The 19,139-nt window shown below is 35.4% G+C and overlaps 1 long non-coding RNA gene across 2 annotated transcripts in view; it reads right to left on the bottom strand.

Annotated features, from left to right (window-relative positions):
* LOC133082154 (uncharacterized) overlaps nt 1-19,139 on the bottom strand; it is a 116,376-nt gene that overhangs the window by 68,539 nt on the left and 28,698 nt on the right. For both annotated transcript variants that reach the window (XR_009698917.1, XR_009698916.1), the window contains exon 2: nt 3,014-3,069. This is a non-coding gene — a long non-coding RNA (uncharacterized LOC133082154). The remainder of the gene's footprint in view (nt 1-3,013; nt 3,070-19,139) is intronic.

The following is a 19,139-nucleotide window of genomic DNA, read 5'->3' as shown; positions in this document are numbered from 1 at the left end:
TGAAAATATATCTAGAAGTGAAATTGCTGGGTCATATGGCAATTCTGCTTAATTTTTTAAGGAACTGCCATATAGTTTTCTACAGTAGCTGTACCATTTCACATTCCCAACAGAAATGTCCTCTTTTGCATTATACCCCCGTGTTTGTTTCCCGTTTTTGAGATTCCATGTTGCTCTCTTGTAATTAACTGCCTTGTTTTGGTGTGACACAGCCTCCATTTGCTTTCTGAGAAAGGATGTGTAAGAGATACAATTTTTTTGAACTTGTGTGTCTGAAAATGAACTGTTTTGCTCTCACACTTGATTATTTGGTTGAGTATAACATTCTAGGTTAAAAATATTTTCAAATCGTTTACTCCACTGTCTTTCACCTTCCAGTGCTTTTACTGGCAAGTTCAAAGATATATTTATTCTTGTCCTTTTCATGCAACATGGGTCCCCCCCGCCCCACCCCGTGCAAGTTATTACGATCTTCTTTTGATTCCCATTGTTCTGAAATGTCACAATTATGTCCCTTGCTTTTGGTCTTTCTTTTCCACTATGCTGGGCACTTAGTGCGCTGATACAGTTTGAAAATGCACATCTGACATTTCTGAGAAAATTTTTTGAATTATTTTGTTTAATATTTTCCTTTCCTCCATATTCTCTGCTCTCTCTCCTTTATTTGGATGTTAGATATCCTGTTCTAATCCACTAATTTTCTTAACTTTTCTCTCTTATTTTCATAGCTTTGTCTTTTTGTTCTACTATCTGGGACATTTCCTTGGTTTATCTTTCAATCCACTTATGGACTTTTTCATTTATGTTATCATGTTTTTAATTTCTAAGAGCTCATTTTGGTCCTCTAAATATTCCTTTACATGGTCTTTTTTTTTTTTTGGCTGAGTTGGGTCTTTGTTGCTGCACGCGGGCTTTCTCTAGTTGCGGCGAGCGGCGGCTACTCTTCGTTACAGCGCACGGGCTTCTCATTGTGGTGGCTTTGCTTGTTGCGGAGCAAGGGCCCTAGAGTGCGTGGGCTTCAGTAGTTGCGGCACACGGGCTTAGTTGCTCTGCGGCATGTGGGATCTTCCCAGACCAGGGATCAAACCTGTGTCCCCTGCATGGGAAGGTGGATTCTTAACCACTGCGCCACCAGGGAAGTCCTGGCATTTTATTGTTTCATGGATGCAAAGTTTTCTCTCATCTCTCTAAAGGAATTTATTATAATTAAAACATTTTCTTCTGTTCTCTGCATTGTTTGTCTTTAATTGCTTGCTGTTGGTTTTTCATTTTGGTCTCTGCCTTTCTGCTTAAAGATTTTCTTCAAATGTGGAGTGATCCATGGTTCTCTGTTCATAACTAAGAGACTGGAATGAAAAGCTGATTGGAAGTTTTAGGTATTATAGGTGGGGCTTGTTAATCTTTGTTCTTCGTGGTAGAATGACATGGTTGGGTCATTTCAATGGAGATTCCCAACTGTCAATACTGGTCTGATTTCTCCAGCTGGTCAATTTATCCCGAGAGAACTCCAGCATTCTCTTGGCTGTCAGCAAAGTCTATGCTTTCTTCATGGCACTACCTTGTATAGTTAAGCGCTAAAACAAAGTTTTTAGTCTGACTGTTGTAAGAGTTCAGGCAAGGTAGGGATCAACGAGTGGCAGCAACATTGGGGAAATCTTAATAAATGATGTGTGACGTGGGATAAGCCCCTCCTAGGAAAATAAACTGGCATATCTAAGTATAATATTTATCTCTAGGCTGGATCCAGGACTACATGGGGTAAAAATGCTATAAAGAACATTGTTATGAAATATGAAGGACAGTTTAGACAAATGAGGTAGACAATGTATTATGGTTATAAAAAAAAACAAAAACAACCCTATTCTTAGAAAGTATCCACTGAAGTATTTAGGGGTAAAGGGCCAAATGTTCTAGAAAAAAAAAACCATTTATACAGAGTGGAGAGGGAGGAGCACAAAAGATAAAACTAGTAGTGGAAAATGTAAAGAATAGACAAATCTTGATAAGAGAATACATGTGTTCCTTATATTATTTTTGGTAAGTTTTCATAAGTTTAAAAATATTTTCGAATGAAAAATTTTTAAAAAAGGAATGACATCCATAACATTTTTTAAAAACTACTGTAAATTTTAATCCAGAATATTAAAAACAATACTGTCACAAATCAATTAACAAAATTAAAAGACAAAACAACCCAATAGATAACAGTAAATGATGTGAAAAGAAACTTAAGAAAAGGAAACCAGAATCATTAATAAGCCTATGAAAAGATCTTCAACATCACCGATAATTAGTGAAACGCAAATTAAAGCACAAGATATAATTTCATATCCATCATGTTGGCAAATTTTTTAAAGAAATAATAACAAAAGTGCTGAAAAGCATAAGCAGGGGGGAAAAGGGATAAGGAGAGGAAAGAAAATGTTACTGAGAAACCAATATTCTCATACTCTTTGGTGAGAGCGTAAATTGGAACAATCACTCTGGAGAGTAACACATATTTCACTTTACATACACATAATTTCACTTTAATAAAAACACTAAAGAAATTCTCATATGTGCATAAGAAGTCCTCTAAAGATTTTACTGCAGCTTTGTATTTAATAGTAAATAACTGGAAATAACCTAAACATCCATCAACAGGCTAATAGATCCATTGTATTTTCACCAAGTGGAATATGGTACAGTAATTGAAATGAATTGGCTAGATTAATATATTTATCAGTATAGATAAATCCCAGGGTAAGATATTAAAAATATTTAACAACTAGTATGGCACCAACCAGAAAAGACATTGTAAATAACTACTATGGCTATACCACTCCATAGTGGCTGAATATCCTGTATCTCAAAAATAATGATGAGTGAAAAAACCAAAGTTGTAGAATACATAAAATATGATAGAATTTTAATAAAGTTTAATAGCATGGAAAAACCATTACTATATAACTAAGCAGTAAAAGTATTAAAAAAAACACATGGTAAGGATATACGACTTCAGAATAGGACTTACTTGTGGCGTGTGATGAAGAGGGGGCTTCGACTGTACTGTTTGAAGTTTTTAAAAATCTGAAACAAATATAACATTTAAGATATGTTAAAGCAGGGTAGTAGTAACAAGCACTCAGTTTCTCATTCCCAATATATTCCGTTTGAAATATTTCATTTAAAAAATTTAGATGACTTACTTTCAGAAGAACCAGAGGATAGAAAAGAGACTCCACTCTTAAAGGGCACACCCCAAATCTCACACACTCTGAGACCCTGGGAAGAAGCAGTAATTTGAAAGGAGCCTGGAGGCAACTGGAGCTCACCCTGAGGACATAGATGCTGGCAGCAGCCATTTTGGGGAGCTCATTCTATCAGGAGGATACTGGTGCTGGAAAACGCCATTTTGGAATCTTCCCTCTAGCTTATTAGGGATGGAACTGGCCCCGCCCACCAGCCTGTCGGCATCAGTTCTGGGATGCTTTAGGTCAAGCAGCTACTCAGATGGGAACACAGACCCACCCACCAGCAGACTAGCTGCCTTAGGACCCCTTGAGCACCAGCCACCCTCAGACACGGGCTACCACCAGTGCACCAGCACTAGCCCAGGGACCTCTGAGGGCTTACAGCCAGCCATTAAGACCCAGCCCACCTACCAGTGGGCAGACACCAACTCTGGGACCCCCAGGGCCCTGCAGCCAGAGACATCAGGACCTGGCTCTGCCTACCAGCAGGCTGGCATTAGCCCCAGGACACCCTGGGCCCTGGCTGCACACACCAGTGGGTGGGCACCAACCCCGGAACCCCCTTGACCCTGGTGGTGCCCACCAGTGGGCAGACACCAGTGCTAGGACCACCACAGCCCCATGGCCTACCAGTGTCAAGACCCATCACACCTACCAAGAGGCTGGTATCAACCCAGGGACCCCCTAGGTCCCAGCCCCATCCACCAGAGGGCCTGACATCAGTTCCAGGATTCCCCAGGGCCCTGCAGTCAAAAACCCCGGGACCCAGCTCTGCCCACCAATGGACTGGCACTAGTCCCAGGATTCCTGGGACCCGGCCCCGCCCACCAGCAGGCCAACACCAGCTCTGAGACACTGTGGGCCCCTCAGTCAGCTGCCCTAGGATCCAGCCTGCTCACCAGCTGGCTGACACCAGGTTTGGGACACCCTGGGCTCTTCAATAGATGAATGGATAAAGAAGATGTGTGATACACACACACACACACACACACACACACATACACACACACAATGGAATATTACTTAGCCATAATAAAAGAATGAAATCTTGACCTAGAGAGTATTATGCTAAGTAAAATCTAAAAACCAAAACAGATGAACAAACATAACAATACAGAAACATAAATACAGAGAACAGATGGTTGCCAGAGGGGAGGGAGTGAGAGGAGGAGAGAAATCGGTGAGGGGGATTAAGAGTTGCACGATAAATGAGTCACAGCCATAAAATGTACAGTGTGGGAAATATAGCCAATAATTATGTAATATCTTTGAATGGTGATAGATGGTAACTAGATTTATCACGAAGATCATTTTGAAATATACAGAAATATCAAATCAGTATGTTGTACAACAGGAACTAACATAGTACTGTGGGTCAATTATACTTCAAAAACAAAGTAACTCATAGAAAAAGGCATCAGATTTGTGGTTACCAGAGATGGGGTGGGGGGGTGGGGTTTGGATGAAGACAGTCAAAAGTTACAAACTTCTAGTTATAAGATAAATAAGTACTAGGGATGTAATGTACAACATGTACATTACAACATGTACATGTATGTACAACATGTACATTTATGTATGCACAACATAAATTAACAGTGATGTATGTTATAGATGGAAGTTATTAACAGAGTAAATCCTAACAGTCCTCATCACAAGAAAAAATTTTTTTCTATTTCTTTAATTTCGTATCTATATGAGATATGGATATTCACTAAACTTATTGTGGTAATCATTTAATGATGCATGTTAAGTCTAATCATTATGTTGTATGCCTTAAACTTATACAGTGCTATATGTCCATTATATCTCAATAAAACTAAAATAAAAATGTACAAAAAATAAAATTAAAAAGAAAAAATAAGTAGATTAAAAACATAGTTACCAATAATTTCATTAACCTAGGATTAAATCACAAAGTGGCTGCTAAGCAGTGGTGAACTGACTGGAAAGGGGCACAAGGAAACTTTCACAGGTGATGGAAATGGAAGGGTTACAATGCTTTAGGGGTGCAAAATTTGCCACCCCAAAATGTTTCTCTTTGGCATGAGGATTAATTTAGGCTGATTATTTTTAAATAACAGAAGACTCTGGAAGACTTTCATTACACTTACCCTGAAACTACCTAAAGAATTTAGATCAAGGGCCTGTTCCTGGAATAGAGCTATCACCAAAGATATCCGCAAATAATATGAACTAGCTCTGGTGGGAGGAAACTTAGCAGGGCCTAGAGATCAAGAGTCCACTCTGTGTCAGGTTGTCTCTGCATTTATATACCAGACGCTTGCTTTTCCATCTCCATGTGAATTGCCTTCCTTCCCTTTGAAGTCCCAAACCACTACCCCCAACACCCTCTTTTGTCTTTAGCTAAAGATGGTATTTAAGATGAAGGCTTCAGCCATTTTGGCGAGTTACTCAACATTCCTGGGTCTGTCCCATGTATACATGTTATTAAACTTTTGTTTGATTTTTCTTCTGTTAATCTCCTGTAAATCATGTCAATCTAATTACTAGACCAGCCAGAGGTCTAGTAAGGATAGAGGAAAGGCTTCCTGTAAGGACAGAGGAAAATTTCTTCCTTCCCGACAATGCATTTTAATATATGTGAACTATACCTCAAAGTTTTAAAACGGGATTATATGAGCTTTTATTTTAAATAGTTCAATTTTATTTTACTTGTTTTAAAGAGGAGAGAAAGAAAAATGACAGTGAAGGACTTGCTGAATTGCACATGCTATTTCACAAGAAATATAACTTACAAAATGACACCCTAATTTTTTTTGGATGAAAAATCATTAGCATGTAAAACATTATATATATTCTTACCACATGTTAATTTTAAAGTATTGACACCATACAATGAAGAATGAGAATAAAAGAATGAGGATAATTACTTCTACAACTCACAAAATGACAAATTTCTGTGGCTGGTGTATTTCTACTTTCAGGGCTTATAACACATTTTGTTGTGTAACCTTAACTCCCTCAGTTTTTCCTCAAGTTCAACATTTACCATGGATTCAATGTTTACCACCAGCCCTTTTATAACAGTTAATTCTATTCCTGTCATTGACAAAAAATTAATCAACAGTCAATCTATTGAAAGAAAAGGAAAATTTTATTCGAGCCAAATTGAGGATTATAACCGAGGAACAGCCTCTCAGAAAGCTCTGAGAACTGTTCCACCCATTAGAGGTCAAAGCAGTTTTTTTGAGACAGAAAGCTGTACATTAAATGCCATAGATAGATTGCACAATTCAGATCTGCAAGTACAAAGTGGTGGATCATTGTGACTCCTTACAAGATTAAGAAGGAATGCTATCTTTTAAGGAGTTGTCTTGTTGGTGCTAGGAGAATGTTGCTCTTTATGGCTGAGCAGGTATTTCTGCTGACGGGGAGGTTTGGTCGATGCATAATGTAAATATACAATGCACAGCAGAGGGGAGACAGGAGGCCAAAGGGCAGAGAAAAAGCTTTAGTTTTAAATTTCCCTTGACTTGCCTTAAAATATGAATTTTTATATTTTTATTTACTTCGTGGTTGACTATATTTCACTGTTAAATACCTTTTTCAAGAAAGGTTCATGAATGCTAATTCCATGAGTAATTTTATATTTGATTATTTCTGCCTGTCTCCTTAATACCTGAAAGACAACTTCTCTCTTTGAGTGATATGGTAACAAATTTGGTGACAATTTTTTAGATGAATTCCAGCCACTATGGTGAACTTAAGAATGCTATGGGAAACCTCCCCTCACCCAACTCAAAGTAGAAATGCTGGATAAAATAGAACACACTGACAAAAGTACATAAGAAAGATCAAAAAGAGAAGAAATTCCTCAGATACCAGAAACAAAGACAGAACTCAAAGCCACTGCTGTGATATCTAGGCAAGAAATGTGCTCTCCAGAAAGTAGAAGAGCTTGGCTTCCTGTATGGAAGGTCCTACAGATCCAAAAAAGAGAGTGACAATTCACAGTTCCAGTTCCACAACCAACATACAAAAGTATCCTTTGCCCATCACTGCCAATAGTAGTTGTCTATTTAGTTTTATACCAATCTAGCAGATAAGAAAGGATATTGCACTTATAACTTGCATTTCCTTCAGTATATTTTCTATGCTTATTATTGATTTGGATAGGCATTTCCACGGAATTATCTATTCATATCTTTTACCCATTAATCTACTATTTTTCTTACTAACTCTTTGGAATAGCAGAGGTAGAAACCCTTTACCTTTTGTGTGCAATACAAATTAGTTTTCTTTCAACTTCTGTTTGTGGTGTATTTTACCATAAAAGTTATTTTAAAACTTAAATTTATCTTTAAAAAGGATTCAAAAGTTTCTGCCTTAGTTGGAGGCTGTAATTTTCGCAAGTGAAAAAAAAGTGAATTTTCAGAGATATTAAAAAATTTAAAGTCCTCACATTTTCATCAACTCTCCTACTTCTTGCACTCTTAACCTAGCCTGAACAAGTTTAATATCAACAATCATTTGGATCATATTCTCATTTTCTCCAAGTTTTTTTCTTCATGGCTTAATTTGCTAGAAACCAAGGCCTTTTGGGGCAGACAAAGCAGATTTCTGACCAAAGAATATTACCACAGACGAAGTTCATCTCATAATGATAAAAGGGTTAAGAAAGACTTAATGCCAAAAGTCTATGCAGAGCCTCAAAATAAATTCAGCAAAAATTAATAGAACTTCAAGGAGAAACAGATTGACTGCAATTATATTTAAAGATTTCAATATATTTCTCACCATAATTGGTAGAAAAAGTAGATAGAAAATCAGTAAAGATAGAGACTGAAAACTCAATCAACTAACTTGACCTGGCTGATGTTTATATAACACTTCAGCCAACAGCAGAACACACATTCTTTTTTAAGCACACACTGAGCATTTTTGAGATAAATCATAATCAGGGCCATAAAACAATCGTAAGTAAATTTAAAATAATGCAAATCATATAAAGCATATTCTTTGACTCTAAGAGAATTAAAATAGATAATAATCCAGAAAGATCTCTGGAATATCCCCCAATATCCCCCAAATGTATGCAAACTAAATAGCACACTCATGGATCAAAGAAGAAATCAATATGGAAATTAGAAAGTATTTTGAACATAATAAAAATTAAAACAATATATCAAAATTTGTGGGAAGTCACCAAAGATGTACATAGGATAAAACAGCATAAAATCCCTATGTGAGAAAGAAAAGTCTTGACTCAGTGACCTGACCTTAAGAAACTAGAAAAAGAGCAAATTAAACTAAAGGTAATAAGCAGGAAAAAAAAATCAGCCTAAAAAAAAAAAATCAATGAAACTGATAACATAAAATAGTAAAGAAAATAAATGAAACCAAAATGTAGATCTTTGAGAAGATTAATAAAATTGATAAACCTCTAGCCAGGCTGATGAGAAAACAGAGAGAGAAAGAGAAAGCTGGACAGCATTACCACAAATGAGAAAGGTGACATCACCCGATTACATAGATATAAAAAAATGATAGGTGAATTTTATGAACTTCATGTCAATAAATTCAATGACTGAAATTAAAAGATGCACACTATCAAAGCTCACTCAAATATATGTATATAACCTAAAGACATTACAATAAATGTTAAAAATCTTCCCCAAAAGAAAACATCAGGCTAAGATGAATTCACTGGTGAATTCTACTAAACATGTAAGGATGAAATAACATGGATTCTTCCAACATTATTTCAGAAAACTGAAGAGGTATTACACTCCAACTCAGTTTAATGAATTAGGCCACAATCAGGCTGATACTAAAACCTCACAAAGACATAAGAAAACTACAAACTAATCTCTCTCATGAAAGTAAATGCAACAATTAACAAAATTTTAGCAAATCTAATCTAACAACATATAAATAGGGTAATGTATCTTGACAAAGTAAGGTTTATCCCAGAAATACAAGCCTGTTTCATAATTCAAAAATAAGTGTAGTTAAATACATTGAATTCCAAAAGAAAAACCACATAATCATCTCAATGAACACAAAAATAGCACTTGACTAAATTCCAAGCTCATTCAAGACTTTAAAACTCAAAAAAGTAAGAATGAAAAGAAACTGATTTAACCTAATAAAGGAAATCTACAAAACAAAAACCTATAGCTACTACCATGCTTAATGGTGAAAGACTGAATGCCCATTCCTACCACTTCTATTCAACACTATATTGGGAGTTCTAGGCAGTAAATAAGGGGAAAAAATTAAAGAAGATGAGATTAGAAAGAAAGAAGTAAAACTGCCCTTATTTGCAGGTGAAATAATCCTATATGTAGAAAATCCTAAGGAATCCATAATAAAACTACACAACTAACAAAGAAGTTTAGGAAGCAATAGGATACAGGATTTAAACCCAAAAATCAATTGTATTTCTATACTACAATAAACCATCCAAAAATGAAATTAAGAGAACTCCATTCTGAATAGCATCAAAAAGAATACAACATTTAGGAATAAATTTAACAAAAGAAAAGATTTATACATTAAAAACTACAAAACACTGCTTGGAGAAATTGAGATATATGAATGGAAAGAAATTTATGGAAATCTATGTTCATGGATTGGAACATGCAATATTATTATGAAGACAACACTCACCAAACTGATCTATAAAGTCAATGCAATCTATATCAAAATCCCAACAGGCTTGTGTGTGTGTGTGTGTGTGTGTGTGTGTGGAAAATGGCAAATGATCCTAAATGCAAAGAATGCGGAATACCAGAAACAATTTTGGAAAACAACAAAAGTATTAGGTCTTTCATTACCAGATTTTAAAACTTACTTTAAATTTACAGTAATCAAGACAGTGCAACATTGATAAAAGATTAGATACAGAAAATAACTGATATATTGGACTTCATCAAAATTAAAAATTTTAGTGCTTCAGATAGACACTATAGGAAATGAAAAGACAAGCCACCTAGTGGGAGAAAATATTTGAAAATCGTATTTTTGATAACTTTGTGTCCAAACTCTATAGATATAAAGAACTCTTACAATGCAATAAGAAAAAAATTAGAAATGGAAAAGATTTAAATGTTATTCCTTCTAATACATATGAATGAGCGATAAGCAAATGAAAAGATGTTCAACCTCATTAGAGTTTAAGGAAATGCAAAATAAAACCACAACAAAATACCACTTCACACAAACTAAAATGGCTATAACCAAAAAGACAGGCAGCAATAAGTGACGATGAGGATGTGGAGAAATGTGAACTCTCATATATTGTAGGTGGGAATGTAAAATAGCACAGCCACTGTGGAAAACAATTTGGCAGTTTCTTTAAAAGCTAAATAAATACTTACCATATGACCCGAGTAATCCACTCCAAAAAATCTACACAAGAGAAATGAAAACATACAAGAACATGTACATCAATGTTCACAGCAGCATTTATTAATAGTCAAAAGAAAAACAAAAAGGGGAAACAATTTAACTTTCTGTCAAGTGCTAAATGGAAAAACAAAAATATAGTATATTTATAAAATTGAATAATATTCAGCTCTAAAAAAGGAATAAAATACTGATATATGCTACCACAAGGATAAACCTCAGAAAGATTTTGGGAATTCCCTGGCGGTCCAGTGGTTAGGACTCGGCGCTTTCACTGTCATGGTCCCGGGTTCAATCCCTGGTGTTGGGGAACTAAGACCTTGCAAGCTGTGCAGCATGGCCAAAAAAAAAGAAGAAAGATTTTAATAAGTGAAGGGGGATAAAACTCAGTATAATAAATATTATATGATTTCACTTATATGAAATATCCAGAAAAGGCTAATTTTAGACAGATCAGTGGTAGCCTGGGGCTGAGGACAGGAACAGGACTGAATATAAACAGGCTTGAGGGAATTTTTGGAAATAGTGAAATGTCCTAAAGCTGGATTGTGGTGACAGCTGCACACTATACAAATTTACTGAAAATAAGTGAATTGTGCAAATGCAATGAATAATTTTTATGGTATGATATTATACCTCAATAATGCTTAAAAAGAACCAAATTGAAAAATTTTAACTAAAAAATACATCATCTACAATAAAAAAAATTCACTTGAGATCTCAATAGCAGAATAGAGACAGGAAAAAAAAGTCACTGAATTTGAATTTGAAGACAGATCAACAGAAATTACTGTTCTGAGCAACAGAACAACAAAAAAAAGGTTGAAACAAAACAGAGACTCAGGACCTATGGGGCACTATAAAAATGTCTAGCATACAAGTCTTCAGAATGCCAGAATGAGATAAATATTGTGCAGGCAAATAATGTTCGTAGGAATATCAGCCAAAAATTTCCCAAATTTGATGAAAGATAAATCCACATATTCAACCACCTCAGCAAACCCAAACAAGATAAACCGAAAGAAAAACACACCCAAAAATATTAGTCAAACTGCTAAAAAACAAAAATAAAGAAAAAATTTGCAAGCAGCTACAAAAAACAACACATTCCTTATGGGGAAACAATGATCCAAAAAACTGCAAATTTCTCATCAGAAACGATGGAGGACATAGATAGTAGAAAAACATCTTTATTTAAAGTGCTGAAAGAAGAAGTAGATAATGGTTTCATTATCTAACACCTCTTTATCCAGTGAAAACGTCCTTTAGGAATGAATGTGAAATGAACACATTCTTAGATGCAGGAAAATGAAGAGAATTCATCTCAAGCAGCATTGACATGAAATGATAGAGAGCTCTTTACTCTTGAAGGTAAATAATGTCCAGAGGGAGCTAGGATCTTTAGGAATGAAGGAAGAACAATGGAACTGGTAAATAACTAACAGATTATTTTTCTCCTCCTAAATTCTTTAAAATATGTAAGACTCTAAAATATGAAAGGAATCATAACACAGTCTGGTGGGCTTTCAAAATATATAAATGTAAGACACATGGCAACTATTAAAAAAACCACTGGGGGAGTATAAAGAGATCTATATGAATGTTAAGGCTTCTGTGTTTTACTTGAAGTGGTAAAACATAAAATCTATACAAACTGTTAGGTGATTGCTAGGTATGTATAGTGTAATCCCTACAGCAACAACAGCAAAACAAGTTTAAGAGATGCAACCAAAAGTTTAAAAAAGAACATTAAAATGCAATACTAAAAAAAATGGTCAAATAATGCAAAAGAAAAAAATGAAAAACATCAACAAACAAAATTAACAAAGACAACAAAGCTCAGACATGTAGAAAGTTAGAAAAAGCATCACTATGTTCCTTAGGAGAAGAAAAAAGCTTGACAACTTGATTTTCTTGACCTCAGAAGTTAAGCCATTGTGGCAAAGAATTATAAAGAAATTTAGAGAAAGGAAGGTGCCTACAGGGAAAGATAGAATGAGCAATTGATTACTGGAACGAATGCCACAGAAAGTCATATAAAAGCAGGTAGGAATATTAAACTAAAAATTATAATAAACTGCTAATGGCCAAGTGCGGGATTCCACAAGAAGGAGAAGCCCCTCAGGGTTTCAAAACCAAGGGTCAGGCCGTACTGGCCTGCAGTTTTATCAACAGGTGGCCACAAGGAAGATCAGAGAGAAAGATTCCCTCTGTGCTATCTGGGGAAGGGGAGCAGCAACTATGGCTGAAATCCTGCCCAGAAGCATCTCTCCTATCTCTCTTACCAAAGAAAAAGTTCTTAATCTCAAAGGAAGATCACTAAAACCTGTGGCCTGAAGCACTGGGTAGAGGAATAGAGGGCAGACAAAAATTAATACCAGGCCTACCTCCCCTAAGGAACAAAAGCCTAAATGCACAACGTGGGGAAACCCAGTGGTGGAAACCAACTACATCTGGGTAAGGGAGAAAAAACAAAGCTTTAGCCCTGGAGGAGGAAGAGGAATACAAGCTGGGAACAGCATTAAATATGAAGGTGCAAGAAGACTTGTGAAGGCCATACTCTAAGACCCAGAATCACAGTGCCGGCTTAAAATTAAAATAATACACAGGGGAAAACTGAAGGAGACAGACCCTCTCTGGGAAGCAGTGCAAAGATGGAAACCCAAAGCCAAGCAGGGACATGAAAACAAAGTATCATTACATGGTTCAAAATCTCTGGTGCACTGAGGGAAACCATAGTAACAAGCTTCAAAACCAACCCAATTCTCACTAATCGGATACAAAATTCCACATTAATAGCCTAGACAAAAGAAAGGTATGTTTTTCTCAAAGAATAAAAAATATTTACTTCAGTATCTACTATCTTACATAACACGTCTGTCAACAAAAATTATAATGTAAACAAAAATAAAGTGATAAAAAAGCCTGAAAAAGTGCAATCTTCAAAACCAGACTCAGATATGAGATGTGGGAACTAACAGAGAATTTTAAATAACTAGGATAATATGTTTGAAATGTAGGCAACAGACAAGATCACATAGGTAATATCAGAAGACAGGTAGAAACTATAAGAAGGAATCATATAAAAATGGTAGAAATTAAAAACGCAGAAATGAAGAATGCCTTTAATGGGCTCATAAGTAGACTCAACACAAATGAATAATCAGGAAACTCGAACATAGGTTGACAGAAACTCCAAAGTAAGGTGAAAAACTAAGAGGGAAAAAAACCATCATTCAAGATAAAACTATAGAGACAGTAAAAAGATCAGTGGTGGCCAGAGGTTAGGGGATGCAGGGAGAGATAAACAGGGAAAGTACAGTGGATTTTTAGGGCAGAGAGTCTGTATAATAGTTTAATCTTGGATGTATTGTCATTATAAATTTGTGCAAACCCATATAATGTACAACAGCAACACTGAACCCCAATGTAAACTATGCATTTAGATGATGATGTGGTTTTTTTCCCTAATAAATTTATTTATTATTTATTTATTTTTAGCTGCATTCAGTCTTTGTTGCTGCGCACGGGCTTTCTCTAGTTGTGGCGAGTGAGGGCTACTACTCTTCATTGCGGTGCACGGGCTTCTCATTGCGGAGGTTTCTCTTGTTGTGGAGCATGGGCCCTAGGTGCGCGGGTTTCAGTAGCTGTGGCACGTGGGCTCAATAGTTGTGGCTCACAGACTCTAGAGCACAGGCTCAGTAGTTGTGTGCACGGGCTTAGTTGCTCCATAGCACGTGGGATCTTCCCGGACCAGGGCTTGAACCCGTGTCCCCTGCATTGGCAGGCAGATTCTTAACCACTGCACAACCAGGGAAGTTCCTGGATGATGATGTGTTAATGTAGGTTCATCAGTTGTAGCAAAAGTACCACTTTGGTGGGAAATGTTGATAATGGGGGCAACATTGCATGTGTAGAGGAAGGGGTATATGGGAAATCTCTGTACCTTGTTTTCAATTTTGCTATGAACCTAAAACTCCACTAAAAAGGTAAAGTCTGTTTAAAAAAATGACTTTAACTCAAATCCATACAAAGAAATAAACAGGGCCAGGAAAACTTATTACATGGGTAAATATAAATGAGAGAATATATTTTTTACTCTTTTCTTCTAAAATGATTTAAAAGAGAAGTGCATACAGGGAGATCAGCTCGGTGCTTTGTGACCAATCAGAGGGGTGGGATAGGGAGGGTGGGAGGGAGGGAGACGCAAGAGAGAAGAGATATGGGAACATATGTATAACTGATTCACTTTGTTATAAAGCAGAAACTAACACACCATTGTAAAGCAATTATACTCCAATAAAGATGTTAAAAAAAAAAAGAGAAGTGCATAAAAGATACAAATATAAAACAACTAAAAAACAGCATTGTTGGGTTATAACATGTAAAGGCCTCATTTGTATGGCTACAGCACAAAGGAGAGAGGATGCAAAAAAGAATTATTGGAAGATTCCATACAATATTGGACATAATTTAGTATTAATCTGAAGTAGATGATTTTAAGTTAATATGCATATTATAACCTCTTGAGCAACAATTTTAAAATAAATTAAAAAATACACTAAAAATGAGTTTTCCTCTTGCCAGCAATTGGTATTTATAGGTTTAAAATTTTTTTAATCATTCTATTATGGGTATAGGGGTATCTTTTTTTTTTCATTGAATTTCTCTAATTGCAAATGAGCATCTTTTCATTTGCTCATTTGCCATCTCTGTATTTTCTTTGGTGAGGTGTTTGTTCAGATCTTCTGGCCAATTTTTAATTGGTTTTTTTGTTTTCTTATTGTTGAGTTTTAAGAGCTCTTTGTATATTAAAGTCCTTTATTAGATATGGGGTTTGCAAAATTTTCTCCTAGTCTATGGTTTTTGTCTTTTCATTCTCTTGACAGTGTTTTGTGAGAGCAAACTTTTTTTTAAATTTTTGGGGCACACTGTGCAGCTTATGGGATCTTAGTTCCCCGACCAGGGATCGAACCCAGGCCCCCTGCAGTGGAAGTGCAAGTCCTAACCACTGGACCTCCAGGGAATTCCAGAGCAAACATTTTTAATTTTAATAAAGTCCTACTTATCAATTTCTTTTTTGATGTCATATCTAAAACTCATCACCAAACCCAAATTCACATATTCTCCTGTATTTTCTTTTAGAAGTCTTACAGTTTTCCATTTTCTACTTAGGTCTGTGTCCCATTTTCAGTTCATTTTTGTGAAGGGTGAGGGCCTCAAAATAGGTTCACTTTTTAACCTGTGGACATAAAATTGTTCTAGTACCATTTGTTGAAAAGACTATCCTTTTACCATTGTACAGCCTTTCTGCCTTTGTCAAAGGTTAGTTTGCTATATTTGTATGGGTTATTTCTCAACTCTCTATTCTGTTCCATTGATCTATATGCCTATCCTTTTACCAGTCGCATGCTGTTGTCGTAACTATAGCTTTACAGTAAGTCTTGAAACCAAGTGGTATAAGCCCTCCAACTCTGTGCTTCTTCTTGTTATAGATAATTTGCCTTTCCATAAAAGGTTTAGAATCAGCTTATGAATATCGACAAAATATTCTGGTAGAATTTTGATGTAAATTGCATTGAGTTTATAGCTCAAGGTAGGAAAATTTGACATTTTAACAATCTTGAGCTTTCCAGTCCATGAACAGAAAGTATCTCTCCATTTATTTAGATCTTCTTTGACCTCAACAGACCCTGTACATATTTTTCATCAACAGACCCTGTACATATTTTGTTAAATTTACACCTAAGTACTTCATTTTCATTTGGTGCAACTGGAAATGGTATTTTTTTTATTACAAATTCCAATTGTTCATTGCTGGCATATAAGAAAATAATTGTAAGAGGCACATGAAAAGCTGCTCAACATAACTAATTATTAAATGCAAATCAAAACTACAATGAGGTATCACCTCACACCGGTTAGAATGGGCATCATCAGAAAATCTACAAACAACAAATGCTGGAGAGGGTGTGGAGAAAAGGGAACCCTCTTGCACTGTTGGGGGGAAAGTAAATTGATACAGCCACTATGGAGAACAGTATGGAGGTTGCTTAAAAAACTAAAAATAGAATTATCATATGACCCAGCAATCCCACTCCTGGGCATATACCCAGAGAAAGCCATAATTCAAAAAGACACATGCACCCCAATGTTCACTGCAGCACTATTTACAATAGCCAGGTCATGGAAGCAACCTAAATGCCCATCGACAGATGAATGGATAAAGAAGATGTGGTACATATATACAATGGAATATTACTCAGCCATAAAAAAGAACAAAATTGGGTCATTTGTAGAGACATGGATGGACCTAGAGATTGTCATACAGAGTGAAGTAAGTCAGAAAGAGAAAAACAAATATCGTATATTAATGCATGTATGTGGAATCTAGAAAAATGGTACAGATGAACTGGTTTGCAAGGCAGAAATAGAGACACAGATGTAGAGAACAAACGTATGGACACCAAGGGGGAAAAGCGGGGGTGGTGATGGTGGTGGTGGGATGAATTGGGAGATTGGGATTGACACATATACACTAATATATATAAAATAACTAATAAGAACCTGCTATATAAAAAAAATAGAATTCAAAAAAACAAAACAAAAAAGGTTTAAAAGAATAAAGAAAAAAGAAAGAAAATAATTGACTTTTGTATATTCTAAATGTATCCTGCATCCTTCTTATCCTTGCTTATTAGTTCTAGATTTTGGGGTTACTTTTCTTACTGTTTTCTAACTCTGCTTTTAAAGAACTGCATCACTGTACAGAATACCTCTCTCTCTTGTAATTAGAGAAACTGTGCATCAGCTTGTCATCACAGGTGTTTTTTTTTTAATGTAACAATGTTTCCAATACTGTATTATGAATATGACTGTAATACTATATGCCATAAAATTTTTTAACACTTCATTCAGTATTGTATAGGCTATCATATTGATTACACTAGGCTACCATAAAGCATTCATATTGCTGCTTCTTCATTGTCAATGCATAAATGATTATACCTGTAAATATATGTTAATTTCTTTTTTCACATTATCTTTTCATTTTTGGTATCTAGTGTTAGTAATATGTATAACATCTACATGCTTTGTATCATATAATACTGATGGAGGTACTGATAGACATCTAGTAAACAGATGACATAAGCTTATGGTCTCGATAAATACAGTAGAGTACTGTAAATGTATTTTCCTTATGATTTTCTTAATAACATTTTCTTTTCTCTAGCTTACTTTATTATAAGAATACAGTATATAATACATATATCACATAAAATATGTGTTAATCAACTATTTATTTTATTGGTAAGGCTTCTGGTTAACTTCTTGAGGAGTCAAAAGTTTAATATGTGGATTTTTGACTGCCTGGAGGATTGGCGCTCATAACTCTTGCACTGTTCAAGGGTCAACTGTACTTGCCAATCACGTATCTGGTAAGAGACTAGTGTCCAGAATACACCAAAAGCTGTTATAACTCAATAATGAGAAGGCAAACATCCACTTAAAAATCAGACAAAATATTTAAATAGACATTTCATCAAAACAGATATATGAAAAGCTAATAAAAACATGGAGGGAATTCCCTGGCGGTGCAGTGGTTAGGACTCCACGCTTTCACTGCCGAGGGTGCGGGTTCAATCCCTGATCCAGGAACTAATATCCTGCAAGCCACAGGGTGCAGCCAAAACAAACAAACAAAAAAAAACAGGAAAAATTCCCTAATTCATTAGTCATTAAGGAAATGCAAATTGAAACCACAATGAGATGCAATTTTACTCCAACAGAATGCAGTAACATATGTAGAGAGAAATGTAAAAATCATTAACCCTCCTACATTGCTGGTGGGAATGTAGTACGTTAAAGTTACTTTGAAAAAAAATTTGGAAATTTCTTAGAAAGTTAAACATAAATTACCATATGATCCTACAATTTACACATAAGAGAAATGAAAACATACTCACACAAAGATTTCCATGTGAATGTTCACAGAAGCATAATTTATAATAGCCAATAAAACAGAAACAACCCAAACTCTCATCAAGTGTTTAATACAGAAACAAAAACTGGTATACTCATACAACTGAACATTATCTGCAAACAAATGAGATACTGAATGAAATACTTCAAAATAATTAACTTATGTAAAAGAAATCAAAGACTACAAGTTATATGATTCCAATTGTATGAAAGATCCAGAAAAGGCAAATCTGTAGAAGCAAAAGTAGATTAGTGTTTGCCTGGGGTTAAAGGTGGAAACGGAGATTAAATGTAAACTAGTATGAGGGATGTTACTGGGGTGGTGAAAATGTTATAAAACGGGATTATGGTAATGGTTGCAGAACTCATTAAATTTACTAAAAATTATTTAATTGTACACTTTAAATGAGCAAATTAAATGGTATGTAAGTTTTATCTGAAAAAAGTTGATTTTTAAAATTGGAATGGTCTAAACAACACCAAAAGAAGACAGACAGACATTGTCATATGGGATAAAACACAAGCCAGCCCACCTATCTATTTACTCTA

This window comes from Eubalaena glacialis, chromosome X (assembly GCF_028564815.1).
Source record: "Eubalaena glacialis isolate mEubGla1 chromosome X, mEubGla1.1.hap2.+ XY, whole genome shotgun sequence".
Taxonomy (NCBI): domain Eukaryota; kingdom Metazoa; phylum Chordata; class Mammalia; order Artiodactyla; family Balaenidae; genus Eubalaena; species Eubalaena glacialis.
Note: the sequence above shows the minus strand (reverse complement) of the source record. Positions and strands in the feature narration are given on the sequence as shown.